The sequence below is a fragment of the Lepisosteus oculatus genome, chromosome 10 (assembly GCF_040954835.1).
Source record: "Lepisosteus oculatus isolate fLepOcu1 chromosome 10, fLepOcu1.hap2, whole genome shotgun sequence".
NCBI classification, from domain to species: domain Eukaryota; kingdom Metazoa; phylum Chordata; class Actinopteri; order Semionotiformes; family Lepisosteidae; genus Lepisosteus; species Lepisosteus oculatus.
In genome coordinates, this window is record NC_090705.1 from 12,709,457 (window position 1) to 12,727,648 (window position 18,192).

Here is an 18,192-nt window from a genome sequence, read left to right on the forward strand (position 1 = left end):
AAACTGCAAATTACTAGCAGTCAGACTGGGCAAATTACTTCTTTACATTTGTAGCCTTAGTACATAACACTTTGCAGTTTGTGAGGTTTGTTTCCTTGTGCTATAATGTGCCGGTGTGTGATGAGGCTTAGGCTGAATAGACCTCTGTACTGTAATAGCATGTCAGGATCCCATTGTTAGGGTCACAGGGGGAAGTGGTGTGGCAGAAAAGTGGTGATGAAAGGCTTTCATACACTATTGATTCATATACCGTACTCTGTTCTTCATGGAATCACGAAGCAGGAGTGGGAAGACTGAATGTTAAGTAAAAAAGAAAATGAAAAATCTATCAATTGACCATCAGTGTGAACCATTAAAGTACAGTTAATGCATATATGTTATATTAAGTCTTTATATTACTATCCTTTTTTGAAAAACCTTTTTACCTACTGTACAAGTGTGTGAGAACTTTTATTGCTATGCATTAATGTTTTCTTGCACAAGATACTGTATTTACTGATGGGTGTTTTTTGGGGAACAGCGGTTTTACAGGAGAAAATGTTTGTCATTGTGCCATTATTTTGCAAAGTCCTACATCTCATTACTTGATGCAAGAAGAATTGGCATATTTTTGCAGTGCCGACCACTAAGAACCAATGATTAAAATGATTTTTAAAGATAAATAGTAATGTTAATAAAGAGTTTTGAATGCTGAGCTGCATCTGCACACAGGATGCAAAGGAGCAAGAAGAGGTTAATTCCATGCTCGAAAGTAGAAAGAAATACGTTTTGGATATTCAACCTTCCTCGGGTGTGAGGAGGTTAAAGAAAACTATTCTGTGTAGTCTATATGAACCATTAGAATGACAGGAGACATAGAATGACATAGAATATTTATTAAGTTTCAATTTCTTTGAAGCAATATCCTTTTTTTGTTTCTGTATTTTGTGATTGATTGCAAAAAACACTTTAAGTGCTTCACAAAGATGTAATGAGTACACATTTAATCAATACCCCAGGACGGATTAAAGAAAAACATTCTCTTGTTTGGACCATTGGAACTCCCCAAGCTCTCCATCTTAATAGATCAAGCACGCATCTCTATGTGTTGTGTTTGTTAAAATCTTCTGGGATATAAAGGTTCCAGTCTACAGAAAATATTTATGCAACACAGGGTTTTTTTAACAATATACAGTGTAGTATATCATGTAAACAAATTAATGTTGTGCTGTATTGAGTCAGAGTTAAGCATTTTCAAATGGGGAACTAACAGAATAACAGTGGTAGTGGATGTGCTATTGAATTGGGGGTAAAAATAAGAAAGAAAAATGAAGTTGGACTAATTACTCAAGTAAATTATAGATGATGAATATTTTTTTTCTTTCACAGCATCAAGATTTAATACATTTTAAAATATCTGAACGAGGCCCTGTTTGCAGAGCAGGAGAGAGATATCAAATCAGTCTACTCCATTTAACCCTATTAATTTGAGACTACTTTCATCTGACTCTCTCAAGCATCTGCAATTGGCTTAATGAAAATGTGGGCACTTCTGTGGTCTAGAGTACTGATATTTGAGTTTCAAAAACTCTTTAAAATGTTTCATGGCACTTAAGATTGTGAAAATAATAGTTGGTCTTTGCTGAAGAATACGTAAAAATAGGCAGAAAAGGATATACACAACATATAATGATGAACATGAATAAAGATGTGGTTTTAAAATGGGTCCTGAGTAGTTCGTTATATCCATCTATTGACAGGACATCTTGTCTTTCTGTCTAGTGACAGAATTAGACAGATGTTACCTTTTCCTCTTCAGGAGGATATAAGAATGATATAATAAAGTGGATTTAATAAAGTATCATACATATAAGTATGGTAATGTGAATGTTTTGACAAGACATGTATTCAACATGATAAAAGCTGATCTCAAATCCATATTCTTCAGGACTGAAGGTTAGGAATTCTTGTCAAATCTACAACATTACAACAATAAAGTGCAACACCTTTATACTGCATATGAATAAAACATAATACCATACATGCTATTAAATAAACAAAAACATGGTAATGAATTTAAGTTCTGTGGAATAATTTTACTTATTGTGTCATCATAGTACCCTTTAATGGAATATTTTAGATTTTGCCAGTGTGTCCACAGGATACTTGAATCTGAGACTTGCATGGCCATTTTCTTCTGAAGGGTTTGAAGTGAGTGATATTCCCAGTGGATTAGTGTGTGTGATAAATTTTTAATGGTCATGTGGAAAGAAAGTAATATTAAGAGAAAAGGGGAAACACACATGGCAAAATTTATTACTGATTTGCACCAATTTTGACTTATTTGAGTTTCAATAAACTTTTACTTTTCTCTTAAATCCTAAAATTCTACTCCATTCTAAGCATTTGTTCAGATTTTTTCTGAAAACGTATACTAGACAGAGCCCAACAAATAAATATAACTGAAAGGAAGTGTTACTGTTTTAAGGTCATTGATAAGAACTTTTTGAACCAGAAAATTACTATTTTGTATACATGTAGATTCTTCTCATGTTTTAGTGTAGTTTGAGTTTGAAATGGTTGTGTTTGTGTGTGTGAATCCTTCCATTAGATCTGACTGGCCTAAACTTGCCTCAGTGGGGCACCAGTTGCTGTGATTCTTATAGCTAAACTTTTACCAAGTCTGATCATGTATAATGCAGTAAACAGAAACAAAAATGGATTATGTTACTAACTTAGTTTATTCTTATGCCTTATACTGTAGGTTATCTGTGCTTCAGAGATGTGTGGATATGTGTATGAACAGTACACTATATGTGAACAGTTTTACATTAATTAACTAATTTATTTATGTTTGGTGGAGTTTCATATACAATGCAATCTCTTGTGTTTTTGATTTACTCATTGAGCTAGGGTTTAGTTTAGTATGACTGACTTGAAAGCAAAAGAAACAAGAAACACCATATTTAACCATCTAAGTTTTCCAATTTGATGGTTTTTGTTTCATTAATGTAAGGAACTGCGCTATTTGTACTATATATATGTACGTCTAACCATACACTGAGGTTATTCTATCCAAAATGTCATTTTAATTCACATCTGTGATTTTATTAGGCAAATTCTCTTATTTGCTATTTGGTCTGGCTGATGGGTTCTTGAATGAAAGAAGAGTAGAGCGGTATTAAACCGAGCTGAAGATTAAGCTCAATTTCCAGATTAGCCATGCAGCAAACTAGAATTTGGCTAGTGAGTTTTTTCCTGCCCCCTGCCCAAGTATCCACTACCCAGCATCTGCATCTCAACGTGGTCCTGTTTGTAGATAGTAACAAACACGCCTGGGTCAGTGTTGGTGGTTTGGGAAATGACAGACTGGAGACAACTTTACTGGCTCACTGACAGTTTTATTGCTCTTTTCATTACAGTGTGGCGTCCTAATCATGGAGCAAGATATTAGCTGTTAAGGCAGAGAGAGAAAATGCAGGTGTCCTTTGTACACTGAGGAATTTGTATTTATTGTAGCTGTGATTGCTGTTTGTTTTAGTTGATCAATGCTATTTAAAATAACTGAAAACCAATGCATTAGCACTTAAATTATCATACAAAGGCGGGTTATATATTTCTTTCAATCATACATGCTATATACGGTTGTAAATTATGCAGCAGTATAGGGATGGGTGGACTTGGTTATATGCAAAATTGCCTATTTGTGTTGAATATCTGCACTGATCCCTCACAAATGCCAAGACCCTACTGTAGTGGTAAAATCACCAATGTGTAAACAAACTGGTAAGATAAAATTTTCTAGGAGACATAATATTTTATTTTAATAACCAACACATTTTTTAAGGATCTATAAAAAAGGCAATGATAACATATGCAGTTCTTAAAATACCTGCCTATTCTGATGACCAGTACTTTATTGAAAGTTTTTTACAGCACGGTCTTTAGAAAGTGAACTAAATAGCATTGATCTTGTCCAATTGCATCTCCTTTTAATTGAAGCAGGTGAAGAGCATTTACCCACAGTGGATCCTCATATATAACAGGGCTTCTTATTCAGTAATGAACTACAAACATTTGACATTGTTCTCAATGTATCTCTGCATTAATGAGAAATTCATTTCAGTTCTGAACAATTTGAAAAAGATGGTTATTTATCCCTGTGTGAATTCTTAACAATTATGTATTTTGAGTCCTGTTTAAGGCATGGTGGGCTAAAGCACTAGTATTCTATGCCCACACATCATTCTTTATAATGATGATATGGAAAAAAAGTTCCAATAAAAGTACATACTTTTCTGTGCTAACATTATAACATCTTAATTTTTCATCTTCTAACATCTTAGTAGTTTTTAAATGTATAAATATATATTAAATGATATATATATATTAGCTTTTGTTGTTAAATTATAGATGCTATACAGTAATTAAATACAGCATAGTGATTTTAGACACATATTGTTTAAATACATTTGACCAATTGAGCCCCCCCATGATTAACGGAATAGTACAGAAAGTAGTCACACAGTCACATCTGTTATGTGCTATATATCACATTAGCCTTGTAATTAATAATGGACATTCATTGTCCAGGTGGATGCTGCACATTGGTGGTGGTGGAGGGGAGTCCCCATTACCTGTAAAGAGCTTTGAGTGGAGTGTCCAGAAAAAAAGTGTAAGCAATTATTATTATTCTTGTGTCTATAAAATACATTAACATTTGTTTCAGCCTGATAATAATAACAAGGACAGGAAAAAGTATAGTGGAGTTGATTGGCAAACATTTCAACACTGGGTAATTAGCAATATGGTGTACATTTACAGCAATATAATAAGAGCAGCAAATGTTCGGTAAACTGTTAGTATACCATTTTAACTACTGCTTTTAGTTAGAATATGTGTCATTGGATGATTTTTACTTTTTTGTGAAGATAGTTTGGTTGTACTATGTATTTCTGTCTCTAATATATTCTGCTTAATATGATATAAAAAATGGAGTTAGTGTTACCGCAGAGTTACTTTTTTGTGACCTCTGACTGAAACAAATGTCCTTTCTTGTAGATGTCCTTCCTTGGTATTAATATCTTCCCTCTCTGTCTCCACTGCTGGGAGGACACTAACCCCATTTCTGAGCCTAGTGTGCCCTTGTTATAAACAGTGGTTCCCATATTTATCCTGGTTAGTGGTGCAGGACAGAAACTCATGGCCCCAGAAGCTGGGTTCTTTCTTCTGGTAGATGTGCTGAGCCTTTGCCACAGATAGTTTAGTACCTTTTAGTATTGTGTTTGGACCTGAAAGCGAGTTATGCGAGTTATCCCTCCTTCTTTCCTTTGTTTTAGCCACATTTGTGTGGTAGGTCTAAAGAGAAATGACAGTTTATATCTATACAGGCAACATTGTTTTCAAAATTAGAAGTAGCCTGTACTGTTATAAATGATTTATAAAACTTTTATACATGGGGTATAGTTTCTTGTGTACCTCAGGAAGTCCTAATTCTTTGTTTAGTTACACTAATGCCACCATCTTTATCAAACCCAAATTCAGTTCAAAATCAGGTGTTTGATAAGAATTTGATTTTTCTTGTAGGGCAGACATATGCAAAAAAATAATGCATACAAAATAATATTTAGGATATATATATATTCTTGTAAATACGTGTATTGGAAATTTTGTGCAAAATTCTAAAAAGCCTTTTAAGAAGGAAGAATTCACCACTTTATTAAACATAATTGAATGGGATTCTGCCCTCAGTCTATAATACTGCAAAATCACTCCTTGATTTTGAGGATGTAAAACTTAGATTTTGAACATCAGTATCTCTCTGCATGCTTTTGTATAAATATGCCATCTATTGAATATGTGCAAAACAAGAATCATAAATTGTAGATGGGGATCTTAAAATAAGAAATATATATTTTTGCTTGTCAGTTCCTGAATGTCTTTGTAATTATTGTTCTTTCTAAAGTAGATGGAAAGTTTTTAATTTGTTCACAGCTCTATGGCACTATGGCAATAATCCTTTATTTAACCAGATAAGTCAGTTGAGAACAGATTTTCATTTACTGTAAGGCATTGCACTTCATAAAATGTCATCTTTATTGACAGCCTATTTTATATGAATACTGTTTCCTGAATTATTCCAAAATCTAAGACTTTAAACAGTCTGCCCCTAAAACAGACATTCTTTTATCCTAGTGATGACATTAGGTAATGATAGTTTGATCACAATAGACTAAACTTTAATATATTTGAAATTTCTTTGAATTCAAAGAGAGTTCAATATGTGTGTGCCACTGAATATAACTTATACAGATTGCATTTCAGACATTTCATACTTATTCCTTTCCTTAGGCTACATTTGTAATTAGTCTTTTGACTCAGACTTTTATGCTTGAATGAAATACCAATCCTGAAGAGACCAAGAAAATTGTAATGGAAGTGTTCCTAGTGGAGTGTTAAATTCCTGTGTGTGTATATGCCAATAACAAGTACAGTAACAGGTAAAACGTAATGACAGAACTGAATGTTTGAGATACTGGTGGATGTATCCCAGCATAGTCTGACCTGACAGCTTGTCATGAAAGTGGTGGCAGGTGACTTAACTTTTCCTGAATATTCTCTCCTCGAATTGGGCTTCATGAAAGGAAAAATAAAGCTGACAGATAGGATCTGCAAGATATTGAAATATTAATATCCCCATTATGCCATCTTCTCCTCCCACCCAAAGATGCCGTCTTAAAGCAATATCACACCTTTCATATCCCTTGTTTTGTTGTAAACATAAAGCGTGCATCTGAGATATCTTTTAAATTAAAGGTCAGTCTGTGTGAGCTCAGACATAGCTTTCTGCCTCAAAACCTTGATTTGCTTCTATTTTGTACAGTTGACAAAGAAGTCTGGTATGAAACAAGGTCAACTATTTCAATTTGATGAAGATTTGCTGAAATGCACCTCCTTTTTTATGGGATCAGTTATACTTGAAATTCATGTCATTATTAAGTGATTCTGGGGACCATGTCCTTAGTCTGTAATGCTGCAGCTTCTGTACTTGAGGATGTAAGAAATATATTCATAAAGTCAGTAGTTCATGAATACTTCTGTACCAGATAGCCATAGCCCTAATGTTCCTTAAAATTAGAAAATGTATGAGTGGCTTTTAAGTGCTTGTAGCTTCTTAAGTAGAGGAGATACCACTTTCAATTTGCTTAGGTGTGATGATAATTGAACTGACTGTTGATATGCAGCTCTATAACCATCTCATACTTGGCAGTCTGATTTAATAATCTCACAAAACGGCTTCAGGATTCATATTGAAAATAACATATTTGCCCCATTTCTGAAGGGCTAAAACACTTTGTGGGACATGAATTAGCAAACAGGCATTTTTTGCTATCATCGGGGCTGATAGATGAGTATTTGCCAGGGACCTGTGGTAAAGTAATACCTAAATGAGCTGAGCCAGGTTATCGTAAAAGAAAATTTGTTCTCAACTGACTTACCTGGATAAATAAAGGAAGATGAAAGTGTTTGTTATTGGGTGGCACATCTTTAGTGAGAGTTGATTCGGGCACAAGCGATCGGCTGACTAAACATGTTGAACGTCCAGTCTAGTTATAATCAGGAAAGAACAACAGAAACAAACCATTATACTCTGCTTATTGAGAATGAAGATGCCTTTGTAAGTGATATTGGAGAAATATGTCATATGGATTCGCCAACAGCAGAAACAAATCCTCTTAAGCAGCATGACAAATTTATCTTCATGTTGGCTAAATAACATGTTATGATATTTTTATAGCGGAATTTTCTGATTGTAACTTTGTAAACTTGCTGCACTTAGTCATTGAGTCTATATATAATAATATATAGAAAAAGTCCTAGCGTAATCATTGTTTTGTCCAAAATTAAGTAATTTCTCTGATCTTTAGAACACACAGTTCTTGGAAAAGATAACATTAACGCTCAAGAGTGTAGATTGAGCTCAGAAATTGCAGGTTTAAAAATAAGCTGCTTTTTACTGTTGTTCTTGTAATATGAAAAAATGAATACCCTGACAAGGCACATATAAGCACATAAACTGAAATGAGAGTGCCTGACAGTCTTGGTTTTAAATATACTTCTAAAAAGTTTCATCTTATTTTCTTGGGTTCTTGTTTCACATTTTTAAAGTGGATGTATTAGGGAATGCTTGTATTTTGTCTTCATTGCTCCTTTTTTGCATGTGTGGTAGCAGTCATCTAAATAAGCGAATGGAGGAAATTCTTAAAGATTCCTTGCTATGCTGTCAGTCTTTGTCGATTAGTGAGCCTGTGAGATAAAGAGGATCCGTTATTGGTTTCTCGTGATCTGAAAGTCCCGAGGAGGTTTGGACTAGCCTCCTTGCTTTACAATATCATCAGTTATCCTTCAGAGAAAGACAGAAAAGAAAACTGAAGGGTGACTCATGAGCACAACTAACACCAGCTCCTGTTGTTTACAGTGCTGGACTATGATGTAATCCTCCTTTGGCCAGGGTCTTACCAGAAATCTTCTTTGTTATGGGTAGTAAGAACATAAAACTTGCGCTATATTAGTGTCTTTGAGTGGTTGGCTGTAAAAAAGTTTTTCAAGAACATGACACTCAGTGTAATTACAAATGACCAAAAAACTCAAATTGTCTATATGTTAAATGGGGGAGTCTTTCTGGATCTCAGTTCTGATTAGTTTAAATTATAGTATTAGCATTGAAAGTAGTTTTATTTCCATATGGCTTAACATTTTAGCCTTAGTTTGTTTTGCATTGTTGGCAGACCCTCTGTGTGTAGTTTTTCAGAACATTTGAGGACAGTGTAGTGTGTCAAGCCAATTTTCTAAATAACAGTTTTTTTTGTCTGGTTCCTTGCTTATCAGTCAATTAAACTGTAAGTTTATGCCAGATAGTTTCATCAAAAACACATTTGTGTGGTATGTTTCAACACCTCTCCATTATGTGGATGTTTTGTTTTTAAATAATTGAAATTTGTTTAGGGATTAGTGACTCCACCAGGAAAGAAATAGAACACAAATCAGTTATATATAATTTTGAGCAATTATACAATAACATTGTACAGATATGTCTGTATTAATGATCTGATTTTTTTTAGTAATGTTTCTTTTTTTTCATGGCAATTCTGATACATTATTACAGTATGTTATTAGCATCATCCTATTATTGCAGCTACTTTCACTGTCAGAAAAATCAAATAATTAATACTTCAAAATATACACATCAACCCACACAATGTGATAAAGGAAATGGTCCAATTAAAATGAACTAGTGAAGTTTAAAACCACTGCATTTTTGGCAGCAAGTAGCTTATGCCTTAACATGGTTCTTTCATTTTCTTGTTTTTCCCTAGCAATACTAGGGGGGAAAATCTATTCTGACAGATGATATGATATGTTTGGGGTCGCAGCAGCCAGACGTTAAGGGGAAGCATACCGTACCTTAGGCAGGGGCTTTGAATTAGCACTAATTCAGCTGTCTCTGCTGTGAAGAGCCATGTGTGTTTTTTCCCATTGATTGGAAAGCCTTTATACTTAGGCATGCGCAAGCTGCCCTTGCAGAATAGAGAGCTGTGGTATCTGGAGACAGGTGGGAAGTTGTTTTTTAAAGACATAAAAAATGTATTTTATGTGCACACTGGTAACTGAATTTCTTGATTATCTTACAGAAAGAAAACTATACTTTTTGGATTCCCTTTGGATTTAATTTGCATTCAGTTTTGACTTACATATTTACTTTATTTTTTTCTGAATTTATTATTGATTTTTTTCCTGCTTCTCAGCATGCTTGATCTTATCTCATCCAGATTATTGTATTCCCACCACCTATTATGTATAAGCAGGCTTATATTTTTGGATTAGTGATAATACTGATTGAATTTTTTAAGATGAATTTTAAAAAATGTTCTGCAGCATCAGTATTCATTCAAAGTTCAAAAGCAAGTCATTGCTTTGTTTGACAGAGGAGAAAGCAGTAACAGCAATGAATGGTAATTGTACCCATGCTAAAAAATATCATAACATGGCATGTTTATTTTTGTGGATAATTTAACTTAGAACATTGAACAGTGTTACAATCTACAGGCAATCTGCAGGGGCCTAAATAATACTGCACTTTCCTTAACTGACTAAATATTTTCTGTTTGTACTTCTATTAATAATGTGTTTTTTGGCTGGAGTATTTCTCAAGGTTAATTATTGTTAATACAACAATGTGTTGTGTCTTTGTGAAATTCCCCTGGAAAACCAGATCCTTTGCCAGAGACTGTTGACTTCATGCTGTTGTCTAAACCTGACTTTCTTGTGGCCACTTCTAAAGGGATGAGGGTTAAAGACCAGTAATGTGACACTGGCTTGGGACTTTCCTGTCTAATATTTTTCTAATCTATTTGCTCTTCAACATGTTGATTTTTTTTAATGTTTCACCAGAAGAAAACTGTTCCTCTTTTTTTCCTAACATAACAAATAAATTGTTCCTCTTCAGACTAATTATACATGGCACCCCACCTACTTTCACACTAATGACTTATGGCAGAAAAGATAAAGTTTGTGGTAGTAATTAAAATTGATTTGTGTAACGTACTCGTTTTGCCATACCAATACTTGATTGCAGTCTGACCATGTATTTCACATTGAATGAATACTGAGATATGGTTAATTAGCTCTAGGATGTGTTCTGTAATGGAACAGGTAAAGGGTCATTCCACCCTGAAAGGTAAAGAAAAGAAACATAATATTTTGGCTGTGGAGCCTTCTTCTGGTGACCTTGCTGACGCAGCTCCCTGCTCGAATGTGCTCTGTAATGTTGAACTCACCAGGGCCATGGGTGATCTAGAAACAGCACAGTGACTGGGGTTTCAGCACCCATTGTTGGTTCAATTCCTTTTTCTTCTGCATTGGAAAATGGATTTTCAAGTTTTATACTAGCTGATTTCCTGAAACAACCAAAGTCTTGAATTATTCTTCTGAAAGAAATAAGTATTTTCTATAATGTCTCCTAATGTGGAGTAAATTTTTACATTAAAATCAAACTCTTGTTGGATCAAACTTGGGGATAAAAATATATTAGAATGTATCTTTAAGCAGTTTAAGTGTGTTAGTCAGCTCTTCAGTGTTGGTATTTAGGGTGTTCTCAATGATTTGAACAGACACCTTTCTAGAACATGTCTGTGTTGTACTAGCTAATACTTTAATCTTTTAAAGTAAGAGTCTACTAAGTGACTTTAAAGCCACCAAATGTGTATCAGATAATAGGTTCATATATTAGGTATTGTTTATTATAAAATGTATTATATTTAAGTGATATTTTATTTATGTAGAGCTTAAAGGAGTAGTATTGAGCAAATGTAGTTATAAGGGGGAAACTATTGTTTTTCATTTTAAATGTTATAATTTAAGAATAACATTTTACGTTAAATTAAGTATAATACAACCAAGTAGTTGAATAATTTATTCAAAAAACCCTCTCACCATTTGTTAGTCATAGACTAAGCTTAATGCAATATATGCCATTTATTTAAATGACATATATAGTCAGGCACTTGTAAATGCAGCCTCAAATAAAATTTATAATCGGCCCCTGACGTTGCAGTGTACATTTTTTGTCCTCTTTTGTTTTATTCGTAGTAAAACGTGATAATATCATTCATTTCCAGCCTTTTCATGTGTAAGTACAGCAGTTTACTTTAAACTTGGGTTTTTGTGTAATATCGACAAGAAGCAGTAGTTACTTCATATTTAAGTTTATGCCCTTAAGGCTTTGTCTATCAGATGGTGTGAAAGTCTAAGGATCTGTCCTGTTTTAGAGAAATAAGCAGAGTGGCATTTCCTACGTTATATTTAAAGGTCTCTCTTAACAGCTATGTTGATGCAGATGATGAAGTTGATAAGTGGCTATAGGGCCCCAGCATGTTTTTCTCCTTTGTTGCCTTTAGAGTATATGATTCTCAGTCTGTGTTCAGTTAAGGGCAGTTTGACAATTACCAGTTGTGCAGGAGTGTATAAGTGAATCAGATAAAGCCCTGAGTAATAACCACTTGATGGTTAACTTTTTAACTGAATGCTGTGTAAATTCCCATGTCCCTAGTTCACTTGCTTCTGAAAGGTAAATTCACAGTTTGTTTTTGTTTTCTTCCTGTATGTTTGCATAATAAACGAGGCTGTGCTGACCACCCTTTTCTAGAATTTTTGGATCGCTGATTCACTTATCTTACCTCAGGAATAGTTAACTACATCCCTGCTTTGTCCATGACCTGTGCAGGATTTAACTACTCAGTCAACTGCTACATCGGACCTGAATTTCCCTTTTCTCTGAGACGGGTGTGTTCACCATTTCTGCAGGCCAAAGTTCAAGTTCGCTTCATGTCACAATTTAGGTTAATTGTAAGACCCATAACAATACAAACTCATTGTGTTATAGAAGACATTTTGTTGAGAGGTTTAGAATTAGACTTGCATATTTGGGGGTTTTCTGTAAGTTACAATATTCCATATGTAAACTTGTGCTGTGTGGAAAAGAAAGGTTAAGCACAGTGCAAGACACCCGTCTTACAGTTATTTTAAAGAGTGCTGCACACAAATGAATCTACAGAATTGGTGAATGATATGACACAGTCAAACACACTGGCAGGGATTTGTGGGGATATTCAAATTATGCTTTTCTCTGCCTGTTCTCTGAATCCGTTTCTTTCCACTTAAGTCGTCCTCGTTTTTGAAAAAAGGAATTGAAATAATCCTTAACAGGATTATATGCTAATTTATGGAAGGGTTTTGCTGAAAGTAAACTTCAGTGACACTTAGAGGAATATGTACTCACAATAATAAAAAACTATTAATCTTTCAAAAAGTGTTTTATGGCTTGCCTTGCTGTTGTCATTCTCTTGGCAATGCATTTCAGTGTTTATGAAATCTGACTGCCCACAAAGCTTCTTGCAGACGCCTGCTTTCTCTGACTTCCTTTTCATGATACTTTGGATTCTTGTTAGTTTCTTCCTGCTCATATCCTTCTGTGGTCTACCCTCAACAGCACAAATCCCTTCACCCCAGCTCGCTCCTCAGCCTTCCCTGTATTCTTGGCTTCATCTGTGTATCCTCAGTTTTGTGCAGTACCCTCAGGCTAGACCAATCTTCTCTCTTCTGCAGTCTTTTATTTCCTTCCTAAAACAAACAACATAGTCAAAATTACAGAAACCTTAAAATAAGTGGAGACTGACTCTTGACATTTTGAAATGAACTTTTTCAATTTAACTGTTGATAACATTGTCTGAATGTGCTGTTCTCTTGGTGAGTATGACGTGGGTGTTGAAAGATTGCTTTTACATGTGTTCAGTATAGGATCCACAAAAGCAGTGGTGTACTTCATTTTTAAAACCTTTTCAGTAGAACAGCTGCTGTTTTCTGGAATGTGAAAAATGACATTCAGTAGTTTAATGCTTTGTATATGTGTAACCTTTAGGCTTCTTTTTAAAAAATAACCTTTAAATGTCTTTGTGGATGTTTTGTTTTATAAAGTAGGTTAAAAGAGAAGCAATATACAGTGAATAAAATACTAAGCAAAGCATAATGCATACATGCAAAAGCTGTCTTGCAAAGGTGCAAACCATAAAATCAGGTCCTGTAGTGTAAATATGTATTTAGCTTAAAGTACAATGTGTGCATCTGATAAAGTCAGACTTTTACATTGGGCACTGTAACATGTCCGTTTGAGGATTAAATAAAGAAATTTGGAGAAAAATGTTTTTTTTGATGATGCTATATATCGATACACTTGGATATGTTAAGGTTTAGTATCTTTGTTAAATCTTAAAATCCTAATGCTGGTTTTTATATGAAGTTCAGTTTCTTTTCTGTCCGAGTGAGAATCCTTCCTGATGCTGTGTCTACCAGCTCTGTTTAGAAAGCAGTGGGCTCTCTTCTCTGTGGCTGCTCATAATCGGATGGGGAACTGCAGGGTGAAGCTTTATTGTGCAGTAAATTTGCTCTTGACATCAGCTGAATTTTAGTTTTGATAACCTACTAATGAATTGAACAGCGCTGGCTGGTGTTACTTTTTTATAAAAGGTATGTGATTGAAATATGAATAGCCTATCATCTGGACTAAAGAAAGTGTTTATTTACAAAGATTACAGTCTAGGTAACCTGAATGAATTGTCACATTTGTACATATACCTGAATTATCAATGTCCGTCCATTCATCTGTTTTTTAACTGCTCTGTTCAATACAGGGGAGCTGGAGCCTGTTCCAGCAAGCAATGGGCACATCCAAGATGGGATGCCAGTCCATCACAGGGCACACAAAGACACAAACATGCACATACAGTACTGACACCATTCTTCCAGAAGCCAATTATCCAACAATATGTCTTTGGACTATAGGAGGAAACTCAAGCACCTGGAAGAAACCCTCGTTAACATGGGTAGAATGTGTTTAACTCTCATATCGCTATCATATAATTATCAAAAAATATATATCAGTGTGTAATTTAGAAACATTTCTAAAAATTTTACACCATTTTCATTTAGATACAATTTAATTTTGTAATGAATTCAATTTATTTAGATACAATATACAGTACCCTGTTCCTATTACTATTTCCATTTAGTCGTTTTTAAGAATTGGATATTTTTCCTTTCACAGTTTTCATTGTGTTGTCTAATCTGTTATAACATGTACAGTATGCCACAGCAATTTTGAATCTATAACCTATTCCTTAAATTTTGCTCATGTAAGCAGTTTATTTCAGACTGATTTTGTGGTGCTGAATTCCAAACTGGCTCTATGCTGTAAGTACAGCAGATAGATATATTTTTTCACATCGGTTGTTCCACAGAGAAGAAGATGACTTTGAACAGCTGAGATGGCAGTCTGCATGCGACATGGTTTGGCAGGGCACACTGAATCTTTGGCAGCGTACATTAACCTACATTTTGCTGTGGAAACCCCTGGTGTTGCTGGAATGGCTGTCCTCCCACAGGCACTGTTGTTTTTTGACTCAGATTGTGCAGCTGCCAGATGAGGGGGTAATGTGTGCTGGGGAACACAGCTGTACTGACAGTGCCAAGTGTTCTGTAATGCCCCATGCAGAAACAAAAACAGGAGCAGCTTTTACCTTACTGCCTTGGGACAGTGCTGACACTCCTTGGCTCAGAGCACTGCCCCACACTCTTAGCTTCATCTAAGAGGATTTCTTAGTATTTTTTCTTTTTTCTTTTAAAAATTGGATCATATTTTATTCTTCAATCTCTAAATTTCAGTGCTTCAGCCTTTTATGGTGACAAATTAGTTTTTCAATGTTTAAAGCACATTTTGTTTACACATCTTATGTTGTATAGGAAGGTAGAAAAGTTGTTTAAACATGGATATCGCTATTCCTAAAAGCACTTGCTTTTAATAGTTGCTCATTAATAATTTGCACCACAGTTATTAGTTGCAATATTGCGCTTGTGGGAATCCCTGGTCCTGGTGAATCACAGTCCACCAAGCTTTATGGATCACCCTTAAATAATCAACATCTAAATGCTTAGAACTATTTTGCTTTTACCACTTAAGCAGATGATATTTTCAGTTAAATGGTTTAGAGACCATGTGAAATGAAATACCTTTACCTTGTAGCTCTTAAGAACCACAGTTGGCCATAACTGATTTAATTAAGTCAAATGAAGCTTGAATCTTGATCGGCTTATCAATCTTTACAAGTTTATGCTTTAAGGGGCATAATCTATAAGACCTCCTTGACCTGTGGCTCTGCAGGGCCATGTTTCACCACCTCTGCTGTATAATAATAATGCTGTTCAGATTGTATATACAGTAGATGTTTTTAAATAGAGTTGTTGCTATTAGGGTTTGTAGTATTATGTTTCCAGACCGTAGTTGAAGCTTTGAACTCACTGATTTATTCACTCTTATAAGAGTGAATGTTTCATAGGGTATTTTGATACCTTATGAAGGATTTATGAGAGTCTTTTTCACCTGTAGGTAAGAATTGGACCTGTATATAGGTACTATTGCAAGTAGTTGAATGGTTCATGGTATAAAATCACTCTTAATATTAGTGTGGTAACATTCAATTCTGTAAGCAGTTAGAAATTAATTCCACACTGAAAAGAAAGTGAAGACAAATCTGCCTTATATTCATGGAGGATTCCTTAAGCATGTGTGGGATTGTGGGAGAAATTGAAACTGTAATGAGGCACAGGGATGGGGTCTGAAGGACAAAAGAATGCTAGTGTGAAAATGAGTAGGCGACGTGAAGAGGGGGCTAAAGAGATGGTTATCTGACAAATTCCAAGGGAAGTAGGGAAGATAGTAATATTTCAGTTGTGAATTGCTGGTGGAATATGGGAACCAGGTTGACAGCTCAAGCTAGTGCAGAAGGCTTTTCTACAGAATTTGTAGTTGTTTCAACAAAGAAATGAGCATTCAGATAAATTCCATACACTACTATGACTGACCAAGCCCTTTAAATACCAATCAAAATCCCAAATTAACAAAGTGCTTTAACAACTTCCATGCAGATTCTACATAATTAAAAGTTCATCATCCTGTGTGTCTCTTTACACCAAGAAGAGGAGTTTGGTAGCTTCTGCTGGAAGTTGCGCTGTAATACCAGCCCCTTCATAGGCTGCTCTGCCACAGTGTCTATAATTGCTAAGAAGAGCTACACTCTTGTGGAGAGCACACTACAGTAGATTAAAGAGACAAAGGAACTGGTTCTATAGGACTCAGCCACACTGTCAGAATCAGCTCAGCTGACAGGGCGGAGCGGTGGCTCTGTGGCTAAGGATCTGTGCCTGTGGCTGGAAGGTTGCCGGTTCAAATCCCGCGGTCAGCAGAGGAATCCTACTCCCTTGGGCCCCTGAGCAAGGACCTTAACCCCAACTGCTCCAGGGGCGACGTACGATGGCTGACCCTTCGCTCTGACCCCAAGCTTCTCTCCCTGTCTGTGTATCTGTGTCTCATGGAGAAAAGCTGGGGTATGCGAAAAAGACGAATTCCTAATGCAAGAAATTGTATAGGGCTAATAAAGAAACATTACATTACATTACATTATTCTACATGTTCTGTGTCTCAAACACAGCACTACATAAACTGCACACTGAGAAACAACTGAGGCTCTATCTACACCAGGCTTCTAAACTGTTTCCACTGGGACACTTTGCTGTGAGGCCTGAAGATATGTACCTGCAGTCTGCCAGAGATCTGGGATTCCTGAAATTTGTCTTCTGATCCATTTTTGGTGTGGGATCCATTAAATTCCTGTCAAATGATAAAGACAGAAAGATCACTGTAATTATGGCCTGGAGAAATAAAATAGGTAACTAACCTGATTAAAGAGATCCCCACTGCTGTGATGTGTTCCCTATAACAGTTGGCCAGTCTTCTTTCTGTTTTGTCAGTCTAAATGGCAGGATGCTTTCTCCAAGAGATGCAGTAAGTGAGATTTCCGAGCAAACGTGATGCCCTTTGGGTGATCCTGAAATAGCCATAGGAGCCATGTATGTGTTATTGCCTATGTATTTGCAGCTAACAGTAGCTTGGGTGCAACAAAAATTGCCTGGCATGGATGGCAGCTGTAGGTGCTTAAGGGAACTGTAAAAAAGAAGGCTTTGTGGATTAGGTGTTTGGCAGTGTGAGATGATTAGTGTGTCTGGGCAAAAGGTTCCAGTTGAAAGGTCATTCTGTAAAATGGAGAAGTTTTGATTGATGACTTTGGAAATAAAGTGTTAGGACTGAAGCACAGTGGAATGCTGTTCTAGGTATAGAAATTCTAAGGCTGATGTTCTGAGGGCTGTTTTTAGCATGGGTGAAGGCCTTGTCAATGCTGTGCAAAGAAAATGCTCAGTCAATGACGAAAGACCACATTTTAAGGGCTTGGTTTTGTAATTGAGTCTCATCATGACATCTCGTATATACTTAACATAGTGCATTTGCCTTTGGCTGTTTTGAGTTACTGAGGAACCATGAAAGAACATCTGCTTTCATATTACAAGCAGAGACCACTGAACTGGGTCAGCTAAATGATATGTTTCAGAGGTTCAAGTAATCAAGGGGAGGAAATAATCATCATAACAAAAGATAAAATCAATTGCTCAAAAGGTGTGTTAACAGTGATTATGAGATCTGCCACTTTAACATTTGACACAAATATACATTTAAAAAGCTTTTGAGCTAGAATAATGCTTGTTGTTCAA

At 35.5% G+C, this 18,192-nt stretch overlaps 1 protein-coding gene across 2 annotated transcripts in view; it reads left to right on the plus strand.

Annotated features, from left to right (window-relative positions):
- Window positions 1-18,192, plus strand: part of cdkal1 (CDK5 regulatory subunit associated protein 1-like 1) — a 417,958-nt gene that overhangs the window by 46,246 nt on the left and 353,520 nt on the right. The window lies entirely within an intron of this gene.